This window comes from Daktulosphaira vitifoliae, unplaced genomic scaffold (assembly GCF_025091365.1).
Source record: "Daktulosphaira vitifoliae isolate Bord-2020 unplaced genomic scaffold, ASM2509136v1 Scaffold_1, whole genome shotgun sequence".
NCBI lineage: Eukaryota > Metazoa > Arthropoda > Insecta > Hemiptera > Phylloxeridae > Daktulosphaira > Daktulosphaira vitifoliae.
Window position 1 is genome coordinate 27420904 of NW_026099572.1, and position 23336 is coordinate 27444239.

The 23336-nt window shown below is 34.5% G+C and overlaps 1 protein-coding gene across 2 annotated transcripts in view; it reads right to left on the reverse strand.

Moving 5' to 3' along the window:
* LOC126903287 (dual 3',5'-cyclic-AMP and -GMP phosphodiesterase 11-like) overlaps positions 1–16109 on the reverse strand; it is a 33063-nt gene extending 16954 nt beyond the window's left edge. For both annotated transcript variants that reach the window (XM_050681406.1, XM_050681397.1), the window contains exon 1: positions 15425–16109. The gene's annotated coding sequence lies outside the window, so the exon portion shown is untranslated. The remainder of the gene's footprint in view (positions 1–15424) is intronic.
* Between the last annotated feature and the right edge of the window lie 7227 nt (positions 16110–23336).

Genomic DNA, 23336 nt, shown 5'->3' on the forward strand with positions numbered 1-23336 from the left:
AATCAATAGTAACACGAAATATAATTATCTTTTGACTTTAAGGGTCTAGGGTTAGTTAAGAAACATAGCGCGGAGGCGATGGCGCCAGAAGTGGATAAATGCGTAGGTAACATGTTTGTTTGTTTAGATGAACAACAGAGTCCATTTGTAATTATAAATTGAACGTAAAATACGGCGCGTTAATGAACTTCCGAGCGGCGCTTAAAAAAATAAATATTTTAAGTCCATCCACGCGAGGATAGTGGCCGACGGAACAAGAAGGGTCGATAATTTGGATCTAATTTTATCCTAATAGTCTGTCTCAAGATGATTTTGCATGTCACGGTCGACGCTCACGTCGGCAGCTGCTAAAAATAACATTTTTCTCGCCCACACAATTAGCAGGTAGGTTCATTGGGTACGGAAATAGTCTACGCGACAAGCGACTTCTTGGCAAAAATTAATGGGGTGCGTTGAAAATATTTCTGCGTTACAACTGTCTAAAACTCGCCATGTGGTACACACACGTTTCCATCGATTAGACATATTTTCTTCTCCTCCCTCGACGAACCCCACTTCAGTCAAAAAAGTTTCAAGGGCAACGATAATCAGAAACAAACACCCGTCCTATTTATAGACTATAAATTGATGTTTTATTTATTTATTTATTTTTTTTTTTACTAGTTTTTGCGTTTTTTTACATTTTTTTACAACACGCTAAGATTAGAATATGTTAACCAATTAATAGCGCAGTTTAAGATTTGGCAAGTCCTCAGTACGTCTGTTTACATAAAATGTTTCTCGTTATTCATTAAAAAAAACTTGTCTACAGATTGGTATATCGTATCAAAAATATTTGAGGACACAACAAAACTACTCAAATTTAAATAAATCATATACAGACCAAGTAACTATCAAATATCTAGTAACATTAGATTAAAAAAATTGATTATTTACTCAAATCAATCTACGAATTATCCAACTACGGCAATAAAAACTATCAAAAAATAAGGGTAAATTTACTTTTGATAATCGAATATTTAATTTATTGCAAACTAAATATTGTAATCAGTTCTAAAAAAATATTTATTAAGAAACACAAAAGTAAATTTGTAACGATATATTATTATCCCCGTTGCTCATCCGACACCTAATCACCAGTACCATGCATAGTGTGTCAGAATTATATAAAAGAAAAACATTAATTTTTAACAATAATAGAAAATACAAAAATATAAATACAAAATTTCCAGGAAGATGAAATGAAAATAATTGTTAGAAGCATGCAAACGACAAATGATTCTATCAGAATTCATACTAATTGAATAAGAAACAAAAATTTTCCATTGTGTATATTTTTCTCTTTGTATTTACTTCACAAAAGAATACCACACGATATTAAATTTGAAAATCAATCAAAACTTCTTACGTCGATATATCGATGACATGCGCAACATAACAAACATTGGATAAATTAAGCAATAATTTACAAAGTAGTTCGGTGAATAACAACGAGTTATAATTACTAAATTGCGGAAGATAGTTAAACGTATTAAAGGGGACACTCGAAACGACTTTGGTTATCTTCCGAATTGACTCTTGGATTAGATTACTAATTACAAAATGAATTATCAAGTCTAAATGAACAAGTTAGAAACGTGTAATCTATTGAAACGAACAATTTCCCAAGCTTTTAAATCGAATTACTAACAGTAAGGTAAAACAAAATTTTATAGTCAAAATGTGTTCCAACCTGATGGATGATCCAATTTTGAACAAACAATCAAACGTCACTGTAATTGATACAGGAGCAGACGAGAAAAAATTGTAATCCAATTCTGATACAAAATTTTTTTTTATTCCCTAAGGAGTTGTTGCATACGATTGATACAGTACGCGACTGATTAATTGCTTGATGTATTTCAATTATCTAAGTTCAATTTTAATGTTTAGCAGCCAACTCTATAGTTGAAATTTAAATATAATTACTAATTAAAAGCTATCTCATAGGGTAATTTTTTTTTATCGATTACAAAAATCCTTTGTTTACCGTTGTAAAATACGGTACGTATAATTATAAATTGGGCCAGAACATTATGTGTAGTGTTGTTATGTACTTCAATCAATTGTTTTACTGAACACGTTGTAATTGATGTAGTGTTTATTAATTATTAATATACAATATGATTATGTCCAATTACGTTGAACTCGCGATGTGCGCGTTCATCTCTCTTTTTCTTTGCTTTGGAACAAAAATCAGTCGATCTATGATGGGATTCTGTGAAAAATATAAGCTGCAAGTGCGGTGAGGTACTTATATCACGTGCGGACGACGGTAATGATAAAAAAATCCGCGTCATAAACAATATTATATGTACGTTTTGTATACGCATGTTTTTATTGAATGAACTTCATCGATAACAAAAAAACACCAGAGTAACGTTCTAAACGTCTGTACAGATATTAAACGGTAATTATTTACAAATTAACACTGCGTTTATGAACGAAACACAAAACTCATATCACAAATTACAGCCGCCGCTTTGGTGTAATAAAAAACAATTGATTTCTGCTTCACATTGAATTTAAATGAATTACATATTAACATGATCGCTCCAACTCATTAACGTTTAACATTTATACAGTCCCCTCTTCTTATTTTTATTTTAATTATACATTAAGTATTAAGTAATTCGACCAATTTCCATACATAATAATATAATATACTCATTAACTTAGGTCTCAAGACCTCCGTTTAAAACAAGGAGAACGCGACCTCTCGATAATCGCGGTTATTAGTTGTGCTCGTACGTTTAAGGTTCTTCACAATACTAATGTACACTTAAACAGTTAGCCCTTTGCGGTCGTTATCGTCGCGGCCGTCTGGCCTTACCTACTGCCACTTATAATAATAATAATAATAATAATATAGTTTATCGTTACTTTTAATTACCGTATTCACTACTTAATATTACTTGAAAACGTGCATATGTAATAGTCAATTACTACGTTATACCTGGCAAACATTAATTATACACACATCTGAATAAACAAAAATAGAGTTTTAATGATATTCTACTATTGTAAATTCATTTGTTTTAGATAAAAAAACATTGGCTTAAACAATGGAAAATAGGGGTGCAATTTTAGATCGTAAGAGTAAAAAAATTGAGTTCTATAAAAATGACAAGTACACAATAGATCAAATATAACTATATATGAGTTCAATATTCACGATAATGATTTTATTTTGTTGTATTTAAATATAAAGAGCCACTAAAAACATCATTTCGCGTGCCCTAAAAACATTTTTATTTTAATCGTACAACGTTCTACAAAATTGCCGATTTTTAAGTGTACTGTAATGAAACTTCTACATTAATCATAACTAAATCAAGTGAAAGAATTTTTAATTTCATACTTAAACAAACCAATCAACTTAAATTATTGTGAATCGTAGATTGTTAAGTAAATAACAGCTCATATTATGTGAATATTGAGTCTATCAGAGAGCTTCCGAAGCCTTATTAACAATAAAAATTTAACACATAAAACTTCTTTAGTGTACTATAAGATTCAAAGAGGAAATGCTTTCTAACAATTTGTTTTTTTATAAATAATTGGCCGTTTAAGTAAAAATTGCGAAATTTCCGTTAAATATTTCCTAATTGTTTCATTGGGTTATAATTTAAAAATCTTAACGAAATTTTTGGCAGGTATTTGTAATTATATTTCTCTCAATATGTATTTTATCTAATCAAAACCCAAACTACAAGAACTGTATAAACGCAGCAATATAGATACACAATTTTTTTTTTATTCCAATTTTGATTATGTCCCAGGAACATCTGCGTATTTAAACCTAAATCAAATTAAACAATTTTAAATTTAATTTGAAAAGATAAATAAAAACTCCCTGACACTTTTACTTCTCAAAGAAATACGCGGGTTTGATTAGATTATCAAAAATTTGTAAAATTTTTGTTCAATTTTTTTTTTTTTATGGTCTTTCTTTATACACAATCATATCAAAGCGTTTTAAATTAGTGATGTTCATCATTGTCAAGTTCCAATCTATACCGGAATCAATTATGCCGGATCCTTATTATGCTGAGTCTCAACCGTCCTGGATTCTTTTATTGTGGACCTAAACGTCTTGTAAAACAATGATAGTTTGTACAACTCGAAAAATGTCCTTATCGAACACGACCATTCGTTTACTTTCAAATATCAAATTCAGAGATATTCATTGTGCTTGTGTGAAATCCGACCCAAACCTGCACACATATTGATGGTGATATTGTCGCGACAGACAAAGCGGCGAGGGGAACGCGGTCTGCCAAACGACGGTACGAACTATGAATGAGCTAATTGTAGTTGTTACCAAGGCCAATTCTCGTGTCACCCAAAACGTACAGTTAAAAAACACAACCCAACAGAAGATTATCACTATCATATGTATACACGCACAAACGAAACTGTTGGGTGAAAACAGCTGGATTCAGCCTACGTACGAGCGTGGGCCGTGGCGTTATCTCATAACACACAAATTATTATATAAACGAATGTGGCGAATTAGGCGCTTATCAGTCGAATGTACGCATCAAACAATCATACAGTCAATGTTTTATTCAATAATTTCCAATGTACGTACGTGTTCGCATAAATCCATCGCTGACGTGACTGCACGCAGATATTAGCGCTGACAATTCAGTACTCAAAAATATATAAATTAATCATTGAAATAACATTTTTATTGTGAGTTGCATAACCTGACAGTAAAATTTAATCAAAAGTTACTGACGCGATCAAAGTGAGAATATGTTCTGTTAATATGACTTCCTTTTGTTAAATTAGCTCGCGTATAAAGATCGGGCAATTTTACCCAACGGTCGTAATTCAAGTCTCTAACATAACACTACACAGTGACGTTGCCGCCAATCAAACAGCTAACTTTATGAAAACAAAAACCTTAAAAAGCCCCATCAAACTTTTGTGTTGACAAATGTCATTTGGGATTGTTACACTTTTACTAAATTGAAGCGAACAGTCGAAAACAATGCGAAAAGTGTTCCCAGCCAATGATTGTATTTGACATTTAAAACATAACGACAACCATAACACTAAATCAAAAACATCACATGACACGTATAATGTTATCACGCAAAACCCACGCACGGCGTTATCATTCGATTCATACAGTAATTATTCAACAAACTGCAATCGAACCTCGCGTCGTTCGAAGATTGCACGAAATTAACGATCATCGATATCGGTTTTTTTTTACATTATTAAGTTTTTTTTTTTTTGAATTACGAAATTAACACTGATGCGACCAGTGTTCGCAATTTCAATGTAACAAAGACATTTTGGAAAGTCAAAAACGTTTGAAAACGTCGCCTACGTCAAAAATGTACACATCTGAAGTTCTAAGTGACTAAGTGTAAAAAACCCAGCTGTAAAAAAAACGCACGGGCGGACACAGTCGGTGACATAATCAAACAAACGAGACGGTCATCACCAGTCGTTCCGAGGTGTCGTCGTATACAATACTGGTGTTTAGCTTTGATATCGTGTTTGTTTAGGTTCTCCGCCGTTAAATCTTTGCCGTAGAGGATACGGTCAGGCGATCCCCTCGGAAAAAAGTTCAATAACCGCTGTCGCATGCGGTCAATGTTTAACGTCAAAACGTTATTGGCGAAACGACCAAACACCGGTACCGACAGCCACAGCAATTTCTGTAGAAGTCGTGCGTACGTATAGAAACACGCACACATGTATATATGCATCAATACACTTATTAATATGATTATTTCGTACATACGGTGAACCCTCCCTCCCTCCCACACACACACACACTCATAGGTCATCTCCGCTACAGCTTTACACACTGCGCTGTTGCCACTCTCGGCTAGTGCGGATCTATGCGACGCAGTGTGCCCTGCAACCGAAGTGTCGATGTAACATACACAGCCGAGTTATAGCAATGACCCTGCAGCGTCGTGTCGGTGCAATGGAAATGTGCAGAAGCAGCACCACCACACCAACGCGAACAAACGAAACCGGCTGGCGGATGAAACACGGTGGCTACGCTTACAGTAGTCGCGGTGGGCAGTGACCATTACTGTTTTGATTTTCAATTTACTTTATGAATGGAAATCTATGCCGGTAACATAATACGCCAACGACATCTCGCACAATGCATCCCAGATGAACACACGTCTTTATACAATTCATATGTCTCTCGTTTCAGTCATAACGCAACAGTAAAACATTCAAATAAATTACACTAAATATAGTCTGTCGCGCGTACCCGTTTCATTTGACCACAAATCGAAACGTGTGACGACCAGTCCAGTTTCTTTTCGTTATTTGGGAACCACTGTGTCCAGCCGATAGAAGGACGTTATCCAACGGGATAAAAACAGAAACGTTTCTCCTGCACACCACTACCGTCGCTGTCCCTTGGCACACGAATACAGTTCTATTTTCGAAACTTCCTACGGGGTCACGGCAGCAACCGCTGGAGGTTTGCCCCGATCGCCTCGGCCGTAGAGTTTTTTCTGCTAGTCTATTGCATTATTGTGTTTTAATTATTCAGCCGTATAAAATCGATCACAAGTTGGAAAACCTTAAATCAACGGAGCAACAATACGATGTGCATGTATTCATTTACAGGGTGTCCAAAAAGAAAGAAACGGGTCAATTGTTACAAACAATGAGAACAATAGAAATATTTTTCTTTACTGAACATTCTATATAATATACACCATGATCGATTTATCGCTGACCACTAAATTTCTCTTAATATAATGAGAGTTTTTAATAAACTTTTATTGATTTTGTTTAAAATCATTTATTTTGGAATTTTTAATAGTTAAATAATTTTTATGTTCATTCCATTCTCCTTATAAAAGTACCAGCTTAATTCTTTTTAGATGGTAACATATAAAACTAGTTTTTACAATAACAAACAATCTAACTAAAACAAGGTTTGTCGATAGCAACTTTTGAAACAGTATTTCGGGAGTTTCGAATATTTTTAAACTTGGGTGTGAAGAGAAACGCGGGAGAGAAATGATAAAAAAAACTTAACCTATATTTACCTCGAATTAATACTTAAAAATGTTTTAACTTGCAAAATACTGGTTTAAAAGTTGTTATCGACAACAAATCATTTTCTTAATTTGATAATTTCCTAAAGTTTAATCCATTGACAAATATGTATGTTATCATTTAAATAGATTAAGTTGATACACTTATAGTAAACAAGGAATGGGCATAAAAAGTGTTTAACCATTTAAAATTCGATAAATAAATATTACTTAAATAAATAAATAAAAAATTCTCAAAATTATTGATATTTTAAAAGAAATCTAGTGATCAACGATAAATCAAACGTCCTGTACATGTATGTAGACTTTTGTTTTAAATTTAATTACAGTTTTATATGGTTTGCGCCAACGTGTATAATATTTTACCTTGCCAATAAACTGAATAGTAGCCTAAGTTTTGTTTTTTTTTTCAGTAAACTTTATGATCCGAATAGTCATGTAATAAAAGAAGCACGTGTGTTTACTATTTAACACTCCACCCATCCCTCGTCTACAAGTTGGATTTATTTGTGCGATCACAATTGATCAGTGAGTATCGCACTGAAGAAAAATTTGATGTCAGTGACCATCGTATTCGCGAAAATCGGTTAACATATTTTCCCTACAGGCCATGCAACTCAAAAAGTTCATCAGATTAAACAGTTGATTTTAGAGGAGACTGTGAAAAATCGATCGAGATGTTTAACAATGCTGTTGTGGTTCTAAGAATTCACTAGAAACTTGAGCGAAAACTATAGACATTAAGTTAAATAATCTTATTGTAGTACATCAAAAACTAGTTACGTTATAAGCCAGTGTATGGAAATTCGTTCAGGTCATAAAAAATTCCACTGCTAATGGGTTTCACCTAATGTACCTAGGAATTTGTGACGTTTAAAGCTATGCATATATATATATATATATATATTTTATTTGAACAAAAAAGAAGAAGACTAGTTTCCAAATTCAAAACAAAAAGTAACGTTAATGAAAACATTAAACAGGTTCCGCGACGCCGTTTTCTCGGCCTTTGAAATTAATTAACACACGATAATACAATTTGTTTTAAAATTTGTATACCAATCGAGTCCAAGGTCCGAACAGCGACCGGTCAAAACGAGCGTCCGATTCCGGATACGATAATTAACTAGTGTGCACCAGACCAACACACAGCAAGTGTAATGTTTAGTAGTGTTGCAATCCATTTCGGGTAGTACACCCCGAAGCTAAGCGATATTTCACGTGAGTTTTCACCAAACGAAGACGTACAAATAAAAATAATCTTGTTCGACAACCGATCACGCATGTAAAGCGTGTGCATAAAGGATTACCCAAAGCCCAGTGCATGTGTACAAAACCGCCCACGGACTTGGCACGTCAACTTAACAGGGAATATATTGTGACAAGATAATATTAGAAACATATACGGTGTGTCGCAAATCTGACAGACAACGCTAAAAAATCTTCATACAATTATCATTTCTCTTTGATTTTTTTCCAATAATTATAGCCAAAATGTTAAAATCGTTCCTCGAATAGCAATAATTCGGAAATAACTACTATTTTAATACATAGGCGAGAGGAGTGCGGCCAAAATACGTTTAATGAAAAAATGTTGTTATACCCGCGCCTCACCTCCAGTTTATATTAAAAAATAGTAATTACTTCCGAAGTAATTTTTGGAAAGTTGTTGGCGACCATTCTCGTTTTCTATTTTATGAGCTCATATGCGAGTTGCCTAAAAATAATAATAAAATTGACTCCCTAATAATGTGAAAGGGATAGACTGAAAACTATTGAAATACATGAAACTGAAAACAAAAATAATCTACCTAACATAATTTTAAGAGAAATCGAGTGGCTAACGTTGAAAAAATCACCTTGTATAATGAGTTTAGACTTTGACCGCCGAAATGACGACGGTGTTTCCGCTTTGGACTTCTACGTTGTAAAAAAAAAAGTTAGCACGCGATTCATAATCACCAGCACGGGCAACAATAACGTAGAACAATAACACTTTCGCATAGATATTATGTTATTTACATTTTAAATTACATCAGCGGCGCGAATGGAGGAGGGCCGAAACTGTAGTGCCGGCCAAAAAGCGGTGTAGTAACATTGACCGAGAGACATGATTAGAACAAAACAACCTCAGAGAAACGACTGATTGCTACAATGTGTATAGACACCGGTCGGATGCGTTGATCATTTATGAGTGCGCGCGAACCGATTGTCAATAACCGTAAAGTCGACTCCTTCTCTAGGAATATTTTCTAGCCAATTGAAAATTGCCAAATTTGCCAACACAATAACACTGAGCCGGTGGAACGAGCAAGCGACAAAGGCGATCGTATGGGGCACGGTAACTTCCTAGCGACACATTTTCAACTAAATGACACCTACCGTAGCGTTTTCGGTTTATAAGCGTTCATGATTGCAATGGACACACGGTACGGGGGGTCATTAAATATTAGTGATATTCCAACTGTCCGATTTTTGAACCGAACATTTTCTTTGTAATTTGGTTCAAATGTCGAACTGGTATAATCAAATATTACGCTGAATTTGTAGAATATTCAAAAATAAAAAAATGTGTTGCCTAATAACGATAAAAATTGAAAGTTTGATTCTCACAACGTTTCATGTTAGTATGCGTTCTCCTTTTTTTTACCAACCCGTACNTAGAATATTCAAAAATAAAAAAATGTGTTGCCTAATAACGATAAAAATTGAAAGTTTGATTCTCACAACGTTTCATGTTAGTAGTATGCGTTCTCCTTTTTTTTACCAACCCGTACACGATGTTGCGCAACTCTACAATATGATTACCTTTGGACTAACGACAAACATTTCCGACGAGGGCACACTAAGACGACTTAAATTCTGTTAAGGTGCGATAGTAATTAAAAAACTGTTATCTTACACTCATTCCACTGTGTGACCTTATCTTAACACTATGCCACTGTAATCGGATTTATATTGGAAGCGATCTTACGCATAACCTACGCCCCTCGGTAGACTCATTTCAATTGAACTATGTCCTAAATTCCTCACAATTTACATGTGTAATTTTTAATCTATCAGTTTTGCCTATTTTTTTTTTTTTATTCATTATTGAATCGTCAAAAAACTGTTTATAAAAAATTAATAATCAGATAGACCTAAACACGATTCTTTTAGCAATATCTATTCCAATTGGGAAGTTCATATGCAAGTGTCATTCGCCTTTGAATATGCTTTAACTAAAATCAGGTTCTTGATTTATTCATAGAAGAAAAATGTAAATTTAAACACTAGACGTCGAATACACGGAGCATCCATAGTTTATTTAACTAGGACCTATTTGATCCTACAATCAATTATTTTACACATAAGTGGCAAATTCGCGAACAAAAACCCAAGTTAATTCGAATTCAAGAGTTTTGCATCACGTTAAAATTGCACGAGTATTGACGAAACACAAGCTGTTTTACCTTTCCGTCTTCTCATTATTCTCTTGGCTATCAGACGTACTGTACATTGGTGTTACTAAGCACGGACCATTAATCAGTAGATCAACTAATAGTTTCCACCTTCTTGCAAAAAGAACAATAACGGCCGTAAGGTTAAAAGTGCGATAATAAACATTTACTACATAACATATTTTGTATATCAAGTAGAATAATAAACACAGACAATAAATGACGTCACCATCTATTATACTGTTAAATATCATCAACGAGTACTGTTCTACTTATCTGACAGTCTCACTATCAATGCAAACATAATGCCTCAAAAAAAGGTCTCGATTCATTTAACTACTGGTGAAATGGCAATTAAAAAAAAAAATACATATATATACAATTATTTATCTCAGACGATAATTCTTATGAAATACTAATCATTATCTTGAAAATAATAACAATTCATCATATCGTCTAAAAAACGATTTCAAGTAACATTTAATTGATTTCTTAAATTCATATCTTAAATATTTAAAATATTATTACTCAGAGTGACTGTTGAACCGTTTAGATTAAGTACTCGTTGATTTACACTTAAAATAAGGAAAAGGCGTCTGGGAAATGTTAAGTTTCTCGATTACTTTAAAAACCGAGTCTTTCGACTGGGTTTCTGTTATTAATAAGACAATCTATGTAAATGTATAGCTAACCGAATCACAACGATATTTTTTATACAACGGCAATATTCTAAAATTGGATTCTAAAACTGAAATTGAACAATAAGACGGGGAAGAGTGTTCGTGAATATGGTCGCTGGTCATATTGAAATTCAGTCGACGATGTTTCTTTACATTATGCGATGCCAACGGTATTCGTAATGTGTTTTATTACTGCACACAATGACGACAACCTAAGTATTTAACCTGCGCCGAATCGGCAAAACTCAAACGTATTTTCGTTATTGTAATAGCAGACTCGACGACGGCTAGGTGTTTTTTTTCCCATGCGATTTATTATGGAAACTTAATCGTCTGCTGCTTGTTGTTTACTCGTTGCCCATACGAGGCGTTTAGTTTACAATATTATTCACATGTCAACACACGTGAATAGGCTGCGACCGCGTTTTGTCAACATATGGTCATCCGACGACTATTTCCTTGCCAATATGACGAAGACTATTTGTAAAAAAAATATTACCCAAACAAGTCAAACTTCCGAGTTCAGAGAACTTATTACCCAGACAGTTTTTATTATATTGATAACAACAACAAAACGGGTCTTGTGATTCGCTCGAAACTCCCGAGGATCATCACACGACGTTTTAACTAGTTAAGACAAAACCGTTTACCACTAAAGTTTTTTTAACGATTAAAAAAGCTGCTCGTGATACTCAAGAGTTTATACAAAACCTAAGACTTCATTTTCGAGAATTTTGAAAAAAAACAACATGCACAAAGCTCGCTTTCATAAAGATGTAGTGTCACAGTTGTCAGTAGACAGGACCACATCTAGGAACACTGGAAACACGTGCGACGGGTCTCAAAGACGGCACTGGAATGAATAGTAGTAAGAATTAAATAGCTGAAGACTTTCTTCAATTAAAAAAGATAGCGATGCAGGGAAAAATTGATTTGACGAGCAAAATAATAAGGTCATTGGCGGCGGCGGCGGCCCTGCATTCGTCCGTCTACCTCTCGGCGGCGGCAATCGTCATCAGATCGAGGGAATAGTCGAACATCAATCCCTTCCCGGGCGCAATTCCATTTGCAATTAAAACGCGGATGCGTGCCGAGTAATCGACGACATTAGTCGTGGAAAACTCGTTTCCGCGGTGTAATCGTCGAAGTATCAATAATTACTCAATGGACGTTTTGTGGGGTTATCTGTTGTACTGCGGTGCCGAGAACAAATCGAATTCACGTTATATTATTAATGGACCGTTTATCGTTGTAATATACCGCGCGCCAGTCAGTAGAGGAAAACAACCGCACCGACGGTGGCACATTATTATCATTGTAAACAACTTGTAACAACAGCCATCGGTACGCAAAACGCACAACAATCCTATTTGACGATATTATCCAAAGCGGTTGCAATGAAGTAGCTTTGGATTAGTGGGAAACAAGCGGGCCGATATCAGGTTTTTAGTGTAGGCGTGATAATTTAAAAAAATAATAATAAATTGCGTCGACGAAGGTGTAAAAGCGGACCGACTCAACATCCGCCGAAAACGACCCGAACTCGGTGTAATCAGTTTTGAGTAGCACGAATCGTGCCACTATTTTTTATCTTATTATATTTGGACTTAAGGGGTGAACAATGACCTTGTAGTCGAACAAAACAGACGTGTTGAATTATTATTTATTATGTTATTGGAGCCGTTTTGCGCACGTGAGACTTTAACGCCCTAAGAAGCGGGTAGGTAGAGATAAAACGCTCTTATTACAGCAACCCTCGTAAAAGGTCCACAACGCACATGTAGCCCAAGAAATGATTTCCGTTTAGTGTTTACAATATACAGCCGCCGTTCTGTGAATTCTATTACATAATAAAAACAATATTTAACGCGTAAATATTCTACACTAATATAAAGAAGCCATTTAAACCGGACCTCGCTCTTATTAAAAACGGATTTGTGAAAACTATAACGCGGCGGCGACATTGCATGTTCCATCATACGCGTAAAAAAACAAGGTATTATGATTTTATAAAAATCCCCAGGAAAATATGAGATTTACATTTAATTATTTTAGGGTTTGCCATTTCGAACGATACCTGCGCTTACACGCCATAGTCTCATGAAAATCTATTACTATACCGTTTCCTTAGTTGACTACAAATCCCTCGTACGCTACTTCATTTTAAAATTAGCTTTTATTATTGTTATCATTTCGTTTTGTACTCGAAGGTAGGACTCGTTCGATTTCAACTCGTCTTGGGACAAACATAAAAAGAAATTGAATCATCGCCATATAATTATTTTGTAATGCGGAGGATATGACACCCATATTCCTTCGTAATTACTCCGGTGCAACTAAACGCGACCGATAAGTTCCAAAAAGCCAACGGTCCATTACAACGATATAACATCAAATATAATAACAACGAATTGCGCGCAAAAAAAAAACTGACCGACTCGTCTTGTACTCATCTCGGTGCCGGAGTAATGAAATACCCGTGCGCGTTATCACCGTGCTAACTGTGTGTTATTGTTATTATGTTTTTGACAACGGAAAAAAACAAGTCGGCAATCGATGTTTTCTAGGTACTTCGTTATCACCTCGACAGCGGTAAAACAATTCATCGACACAAAAACAATCAACACTTAATACGTTACCGACACTAGTTACCAGTTTCTACCGCACTCGTTGCAGTGCGTCAATTTTCTCATTAAGAACAAAAACGTTCATTTAAAAGTTAATGGCGTTTCCGGAAATTACTGACGTCCGAACTAGTCATATGAATTGAAAAACGATTACTTAAATGATTATTATGTGCAGGGCGGATTGCGATTTGAGTACCCTGAGCCGGTTCGTCGCGTTAAGTAAACGGCACGAAAGTTGGCAAGTCGTCGCCGCCGACAACAAAAGGGTCGGCCAAGTAAACATTGCAGAGTGGCGCTCGCGTTATATTATCAAGTCGACCTCAACAAGAGAGAAAATAATAAAAAATAAACAAAATAAACGGATAAAAAGCAACAAACGTCCTTGGAACACTAAACAAGCGTAAATAGTGTATTATTTATGCGAAGGCACACCGTCAGTCGGAGGAGTATTAAGTGGCACGCGTGTTATTTCCCACTAATAAGTAGTTTATCGTCCAACTATTGCATTAACGATTATTATACGATTATTTTTTTTATCGTATTTATGCACATAGCACCGGTATTACGTCTCGGAAGAGGGGACGGGCTTACTAGATACCCTTCGCATTGCCCGCCGGGGTCTCGACACGATATATTCAATCAATTCCCCGGTAAAAAATTATGTAGGAAAAAACGAATGCGTTCAAACTTCACACGACTTACCCGGCAAAATATAGCGTGCAATTTTAGTTCGGAACCAGACGACAAAAACCGTCCAAGTGACGGTGACCCGAATCCGGAAATTTGTTAGGACACGTCTATCCCGCGGAGATTTATTTCCCAGACAAAAGATCACGACAACGATTTGTCCGTGGCCAGAGTGTAGTAATTGTTTATTATTTTGTCGGGCCACGACGTTGTGTACGAGTAGTCCGAACGTGTGTACTTTCAACGTGATCGGAATATCATTTAGTATTTATAAAATACATAGAAAAATGACTGACTAATAATAAAACACGCGGTGTCGACTACCACCGTTTAGACGACATCCCGCAAGACAAAAATAATAGTATTATGAATAAGATCGCATAGGCGCAGTCAGAGGGTGGATCGATTAAAGTTCCATAATTTTTACAGCTGTTTCGTTCACTTATGTTAATCGTATGCGTCATGTTGTCGCACTGTCGTTGTCACACACGCACACCACAAGGCGACAACAACACCATGCCGCTAATTATAATAGTTAAGGATTATTTAGGCGCGTAAAACGATCATTAATTATAATTGCTGTGTTTACATAATAATACTATGGTTGTGATATGTTACGTTCATCGGATAAGTTTACAAACCACTCGGATGTGGTCGATTTCAGTATGCGTACCAATAGTACTCATTTTACCATTTCATTGTAAATAAATATTGCTGTCAGACATGGAAAAAAATACCCGAAAACTGAATATTCTTCGAACCCGAGAGACCCGGTATCTCGTACCTAGCGCATCCGTTCCTACGACAGAGACAGAGAGCTGGGATTAGGGAGAAACCCCCCTGGTCGTGGTCACCGATATAGACGTGTCAATGTCGACGGTTGAGCGTGTTTTTACCTTTTTTGTTCAGATAGTTCTTGACGCATTTCAGGAACTCCGGCAACCGGAATGTGTGCATGATACTACTGCTACTGACGACGCCACCGCTACTGCTATCGCTAATACCACCGATGCTGTTGTTGTTAATACCAACAAACCGGTCGTAAAACCGTCGCCGTTGTCGTCCACCACAGTTACCGTCGTTTGTTTTCTTGCCAAAACCCGAAAACGCAATCGTGTCGTCCGCTTTGTCGCCGGCCGTATCCGACGGTGCGCCCGGACGACGCTGTCGACGGCTGCTGCAAGCACTGTCGATCCTCGTCCCGTCGACCGAGCGATAACGAAGCGCACTGCGAATTCCGGCCGCGTCGTCGGCCACCGTGTTTATTGGACGAAAGTACCGGTTCAGCAACAATCGCTGAACGAGAAAAGTCGAAAAGTGCACTGTTGCTCAGATAAGCTTACTCCCCCAACTCAACGGTGCTAACGAACGACAGGCGAAGACGGTAAAAATTTTACTATTCGCACTCGTTAATTATAGTGTGATATCGACACGGCATCAATTATAATTATTACTATTTTTCCCACTGGTAAACAAAAATAATTATAACACACTTATCGTTATACTTGTATCGTCGTCAAACAACGTTAACATGGGTGTACGGCGACGTACCGTCCGCAACAAACTGAACCGATTCCGAAGTCAAACTGAGCGACGGCAGCGGCTACAGTGGCGGCGGCGGCGGTCACGGTGGCGACGGCAGCGGCAGCGGCAGCGTCGGACGCGTATATGTTAGTAACACATTATGACGACGGGGAGGGGGAAAGGGTTACCCGCCGTCAAATAAGGCAGCCACGGCAACAGCAGCTCCACTATGTGTATTATTAATGTTGTATTATTATAGTATCTACACTATCTTGCATGAGTATTTTTTTAGGATATTTGTTGTGGTGTTCCCGAACGAGTGTCGGTGCAGCACGTGGGCGAATGCGCTAAAATATCCGTTGCCGATGTGTTTTATGAATGAACGTTTTTGGACACACGAACGGTTAGAATTTTAGGAGGAAACACAATATTTTATTTTCTCACGAAAAACATTGAAAATCTCGGAACGCAATTAGTTTTTTTTTGGCACGTTATTTCGCACCGATAATAGCAAACCAGTTTCTGCGCTTACAAAAACAATTGCATACTATTTTCAATAGGTAACATTGTAACGTAGTAAATTTTACGATTCGATAATAACGATCAAGTATGATCTCAAGTGTTTACCACCAACAATAAATCATCAGCGAAATTGTATTGTTAATATAACTCTACCAGTACATTTTAGTAATGTACAATGTTCGTCGAGATTGAAATAAATAAGGAAAAAAAAACGAAACGAGAAAACTTTACATAATTGTACTTGAGTTGGGTTAGGTTAAACACTCGTCAATGTAAAAAAAGAAAATTAATTTTTTATCCCAGCAAAATTCATCACGTAACAATTACATTATTTCTCTAGTTACAAACGATATTTTTTTTATTTTAAAACGGACGAGAACAATGCCAAAAATTCAGAGGTCATGGACTTTAATCCATTTGATAGCTATGACACACACGGACTCGGTATCGATCGAGTTGAGCCAATAAAATTCTGAGATCATTTCGTCTAAATTTAAAAGTTTTGTCATTTTATTGCTCGGCGCTGGCACATGACGAACGGGTTTATTTTTAGGCACATTAATAACACTATGGAGTCGTGTAATTTTATAATTTTTGACAACATGGTCAAGACGATAGATCTCAATCGGAGAAAAAAAATTACAACTACGAACAACATACGCTTGGGCAGACCTTGTGAACGCCGAGATCGAACAGAAATGTTCATTCCACACTCTGGGAGATGATTGAAGAAAAACAAGAATTAATTAATGTGTTTTTGGGAGTAATGTAAACCACACTCGAATAAATTAGAATCACGTGGCTATAGAAACCCAACCGCAAGGCCCTGAAAATGTTCGATAGGCGAACGGCAGTCGACGACACTGTGGATGCTTTCAGCTATTGATATCAAATAACGTCGTCAAAAGCTATTTTATATCCGTTACACATTATTATCTTAGGAAGTCATGATTCATTTTGAAGCCATACGCGCTAGTAGTTATTAAAACAATTAATGTCAATTAATTACTTAAGTACTTACTGTTAGTGCTTACGTAGGCTCCAATATGTACAGCATGCAACATTTACATTTAACGTTATATTTTATAATAATACTCATCCAGTTATTACAGCCGCATGTATTTCTTAAAACAATCAAATATAAAATTTTAATTATGCTACTTCTTGCGATTATACAGTTTAAATACTGCTGCGATGGATTAATTAATTGAAAAACTAATAACACGCTAATTAATGGTATTGGCTTACGAGAAAAATCACAATAAGCAAAAGGTATTCCCAATCAAAAGACAACTTTTGGAATAATTAAGAATTATTTAGTTATAATAATAATAATAATAAATTATATAAGGCGTAAACGACTAACACCAGTCATAAAAAATAATGATACGAGGGTTATATAAATGAAAAGACCTCAATTATGTAGACGCGGTCACAGGTAGTTTGTTTGACTTCATTTATCATAATAGTTTCAATCGATTAAATTTTTATTTTTAGGGTACATTATAAGTTATAGGTTTACTTTTATCCCAATTATTATTTTAACACGTACAATGCCCCGGGTAGGACCATAACAGTGGTTTGATTCGTAATGGATAATATATATGTCATGATTAAATAAAGTCTATAATTATAACCGTATACTATACTTAGAAAGGTACCAACTGGCCATACGGCTTACGTTTAATTGAACCTCGAAAACTTGTGTTTTTGCCGGTATAACCCGCGACGGACAATTATTTTTTACGAGCTTTTAATTTATTTATGCTGGTAATTATTTACTCAGAGTCTATTTTAAGAGAGTTATAAAAATATAGGACGTCGGTGTACCTAAATAAATAGACCTTTGATGTGTTACCGCTATTATTAAATTGGGTTGCCGAAAGTTAAAACGATTGGCACGAGGAACAGAGACAATCCCTAGCAGTGCCTCCAATATTACTCGGGTAATGGCAAACAATAAAACATTAATCCACGACCTTTGAGAATATGAGCTCAAAAATTAATCGCCATTCGATTTAATAACAACTAATGAACGCTAGATGAAATTAACAGGTAACTAAAACAATACAATTATTCGGTCGTTGACGTACTAACAGAGGAAGCGGCGCGGCGAAGGTGACGGGCAGAGGTACCAAAGGATTTGCAATATTACGCCTTAAATAGAATTATATAGGCCACTGATGTATTAGCCAGTGTACGTGAAAAATAAAAAAATTGTTGATATTGTGTTAAGGCGTGACCAAACACTAAGATAAGATTTAGAATTTTTTTTTTTCACCGACTAGCTTTCATCATACTTAGCAATAACGATATGATAACTACTCGACAGATAGCGCAAAAACATGAATAATCTCAACATGTAGAATTCACATTGCGTTTGGCCGTTTTTATGAATGAACAGAGCAACCGGTGCAATGTGTTAGTGTGTCCTCTGGCCGAGGAGAACGATGGAAGCATGTGCACTGAATGTAGAGGAGGCGTTGCAAACTGTACGCGCCGCAATAATATTATGTGCTTTTTAATTAATGATATACCACGAGCGTTGTATACACAACAAATAATGCTGTTGATTTTATTTATTAATTTTTTTTTTATCTAGTGCGCATTTCCCGTACATTGGCATCGAGGGTATCACTAAAGTGAACGATAAAAACATATAAGTTCAAATTGCTCAACACACTTAGTACAACACTCACTCAACATATTTTATGTTGCGTCGATTATGTTACTTTAAATTAATGTGAAATTGAACTCGCATTTGGATTAAACACATCCATAACGGGCGCAGAACAAAGCGAAAACCATTATGTTAATATTTGCACAATATTAAATAATCCTTTTAGATTTTTTGAAAGCAGAAGAGCATGAATTTGTACAGCGACTCACCCTTTATTATTAACAATGATATTATCGAGGATTTCCAGAACCCATCTGGTTGAAATCTAGGTCATACAATGAAATATGTAAACCTCATTTCTCTTTGATTAATCAAATTAGAAATAGTATGTTTCTACTTACTAATAAAAATAAATGTCTAGTTTTAGGGTTAGAAATTATATTTGTTTCAACTGGAAACGATAGTTAATCGATGTCGTTAATTTGTTCGCATGATGAATCATGAAATCGTGTTCGCGTTTTTATGACTCATAGTTAATTAACTTAATCTTAATTAAATACTTTGGCGCGTAGCCTATAGTTTAAGTACAACAAGCTAAGTAGAGAGTTACCAAGAAATGTTTAGAGAATAAAACATAATGAGTTCATCCGTCCGCACTTAGAAGTAATAAAGAAACCAAATTAGTAGAATAAGTCAACATTATAAGGTATGAAGATGAAACAAAACAAGTGATTGTTCTTGTTCGTGAAAAATAAAATAAAATCTTAAAGTTTTTCTAACGTAAGAAAGTTTTTTTTGTAAACATTGTGAGTACAGTATCATATTATATCATGTAATATTTTTTGTAATATGATTTTGTGACCTTTACGTTGAAATGTCACATGTGTTACTACAATAAAGTGGTTTTTAATACAAATTTAACATGAATAATAGCAAGATTTCATAATATTATATCAAATCAATGCGCTAACGCTATCTATCTCATAGCAAAACTCTTAAATTGATACTACAAAAAAAATCATCAATATATGATAATTTATATGATCTATGTTTTCATAATATCTTTTATATTTTAATTTCGAAGAAAATTTAATTTTTTAACAGTTCAATTTTCAATAATCTATAAAGACACATACGTTCGGATAATTGATGCTCGTGTCATCAAATTTTATCATATTTTTGTTTCAAATATTTCACTATTATAAGATTTAAAAATACAAAGTAATATTTAATATGTTTTATGTGTCACGTGTGTCTTTAAATACAAAAATACATAAATGTATGCTTGATATTGCTACAATGCGTTACAATTTTAACTTAAAATCTACATCCAAATGTCACACGTGTATATAAACCACACAAGCAAAACATTAACCGTAAGACATGCATGTTAATCGTAAGCACAAACGCATATGTATTAAATTATGCCTATTTTGAGATCAATAAATTAAATTATTATTTTTAAATGTCTTACCGTGTTTCCTGCGGGATATCCATAGGATGGGCGGAGACGGCAATGAACGGCTTCTGCCCGTGGGGAACTCCACGATGGGGGTTGGATATAATTGTCCGGAATACAAGCTAATACCTATAAAGAAAACGATAAATTGTAATGTTACTATATTTAAATCTTTCAATAAAAGTTTAAAAACATATAACATAAATCTATAGTAAAATACTCTGACAGTAAGTCAGATGAGAATTAAGATATTGTGGGTAAAATACAAAAGGGTTAACATCTAACATAATGTAGTTCAACATAATTTATGCCATGATAATGAAATTAATTTTTTTTTTTTTAATTACTATCAATGATTATTTACTTAGTTTAATAGCAGTTGCACGAAGTCATCAAACTTATATAATATGTCGTGTTACGACTAATAAGATAACTAGTCATATTGGTCATAAAATGTACACCACGTTTAAAGTAATAAAATCTCAAAATAAGATATTTCAAAAAAGAATTTAATAAAAATACGATTCTCTAAAAGATATTTATCAATTTGAAAAAAATAATAAAAATCGAGAAAATATTGAACTCCATCGGAATCAAAAAGATATTGTTTATGTACAAAATATTGGAGCGTTAAAAGCGTTAACAAACATTATTCAAATACTTTTTTCTAGTTTTTATGAATGCCATAACGTTTATAAAGCTTTACATGATGTGCTACACGAATAATATATGAATTCCGTGTTCTCGATTGATGACATGTAAGTGGGTCGGTTTTTTTTCAAACTATGTCAATATTTCGCGTGTTAAAACTGATTTCCTTGAAACTTGTCTGATAACAGCGCGTGATATTACGTAAAAAATGAAAAAATTTAATAAATTTATTCGCTGAAACAAAACGCGCCAGTTATCTTAATCCAACAGTTCTCCGAGTAAAAACAACACAACATGTGCGTCAGTTACGATAATGTATACCGATAACTATAGTCGTCTAACAACCAGACTTACGGCGGTAAGATAACGAGAGAATCAAGAGACCATAAATATAAGTGTTTGTCTCATCCGTTTTCACTCATTTTTCTTTGACGATAACTCGACTACTAGGTAATTGAGGGGTATAAATAAGAAAACAGCAAGAACTTCACACTTACCGTAAATTTTAGGATTTTAATTAAATGTGAAAAGACCGAACAAATCATACGTTTTGCTTCGTCTATTTGTACAGTGCGCTTTTATTAGCAGAGAAAGTGGCGAAATATGTGGATAATACACAAGGACTATTCATTATAACGAAGTGTTTGTTTATTAAAAAGTGTCATCTGTTGAAATGAAGGCAGTTAAAATTGTGGTTACATGATTATTTTTTTAGATGTCAAGAGCTAAGATGTCCGACCAGGGCGAGGTATTTGTTGTTTAAGTAACAGTATCCGGCATTCAAATTTCACATTTTGAATACCGGATAGCTTTTTGGTTAACGTCAAGGTCGTCTGTAAAGATATTTATCTTAATGATACTACTGGCCGACGTGCAAAAAAAACATTGATAATACTATAGAAATCTAGTACAATGATTTTATGAGCTCTGTACCGCCCTAATATTCGAAATCCCATGGCTGCACTTAAATTCAATATTTAAAAGTCAATACAATCGGTATAATATTATTACATACACTACGCGAATAAATCAACAAGGAAAGGAAACTATAAATATTAATATTACTATGAATACAATATCTATAAAGTAATAAATCATAAATTTTGATTTCGGTTTTTTAAAATGTAATTATAGGAATACATTTCTAATATTGTAGCTATGTGCTAGGTATATGAATACTAGTTAACATTAACCATGTTTTCATGATTTATTAAATTCATTTTTAATTAACGTTATTTATACAATATTTACAACTAATATCTATTATTTATCAACTAAATAACAAATAAATATTAACAGTGCCCAATATTAATTGAATGGTTAAAAGACCTACTCTTATTGAGATTGAGGAAACTTAAATTTTAATTTTTTTATAAGTTCCAATTCCAAATCTTAGAATTTTAGAACATCAGTGCGAATTCAATAGAGAAGTTCTATGCCATTCCCACACTTAATTTATAAGTTAAACACCTTACATGAAATACATATTGAAAAAGCCCAGCACAGGGAGGGTCGCGGTACAATGGGGGTATGACATAGTTGAGACCAGTATAGATTTAATCTGACAGTGATTAAATTCACTATCATAAAAAACGCTTTGATGCAAATCTGTACATAGTGTTTAATTTTAAAAAATTGGTGGATTATTCCAAAAGCTACATGATCTCCTATTTCCTTATTTAAATCCTGATTACAAGTTTTATGATTTATAAGTGTAATATATATATACACACAAAGGGAAATGGTTTTATTCAAAAAAAAGTATGTCGAATGAAACAGGTTTATTAATAGTATATATCACAAAAAATTGTATTGATCCATATATTTTTCAATGAGTAGAGCACTATAAAATTAAAAATATAAAATAGAATTTTTTCACAAAAATCTTATTTTTTATTAACTTTGATGTTTCACGATGAAAACAAACTAATGTCTGAAAATTTTCTTTTTCATATTAAAGTATATTACATAAGCTTTAATTTAAGATATATATAAAAGTGTCTGAGTACCGGAACACTTTCAAAAGTTAAGT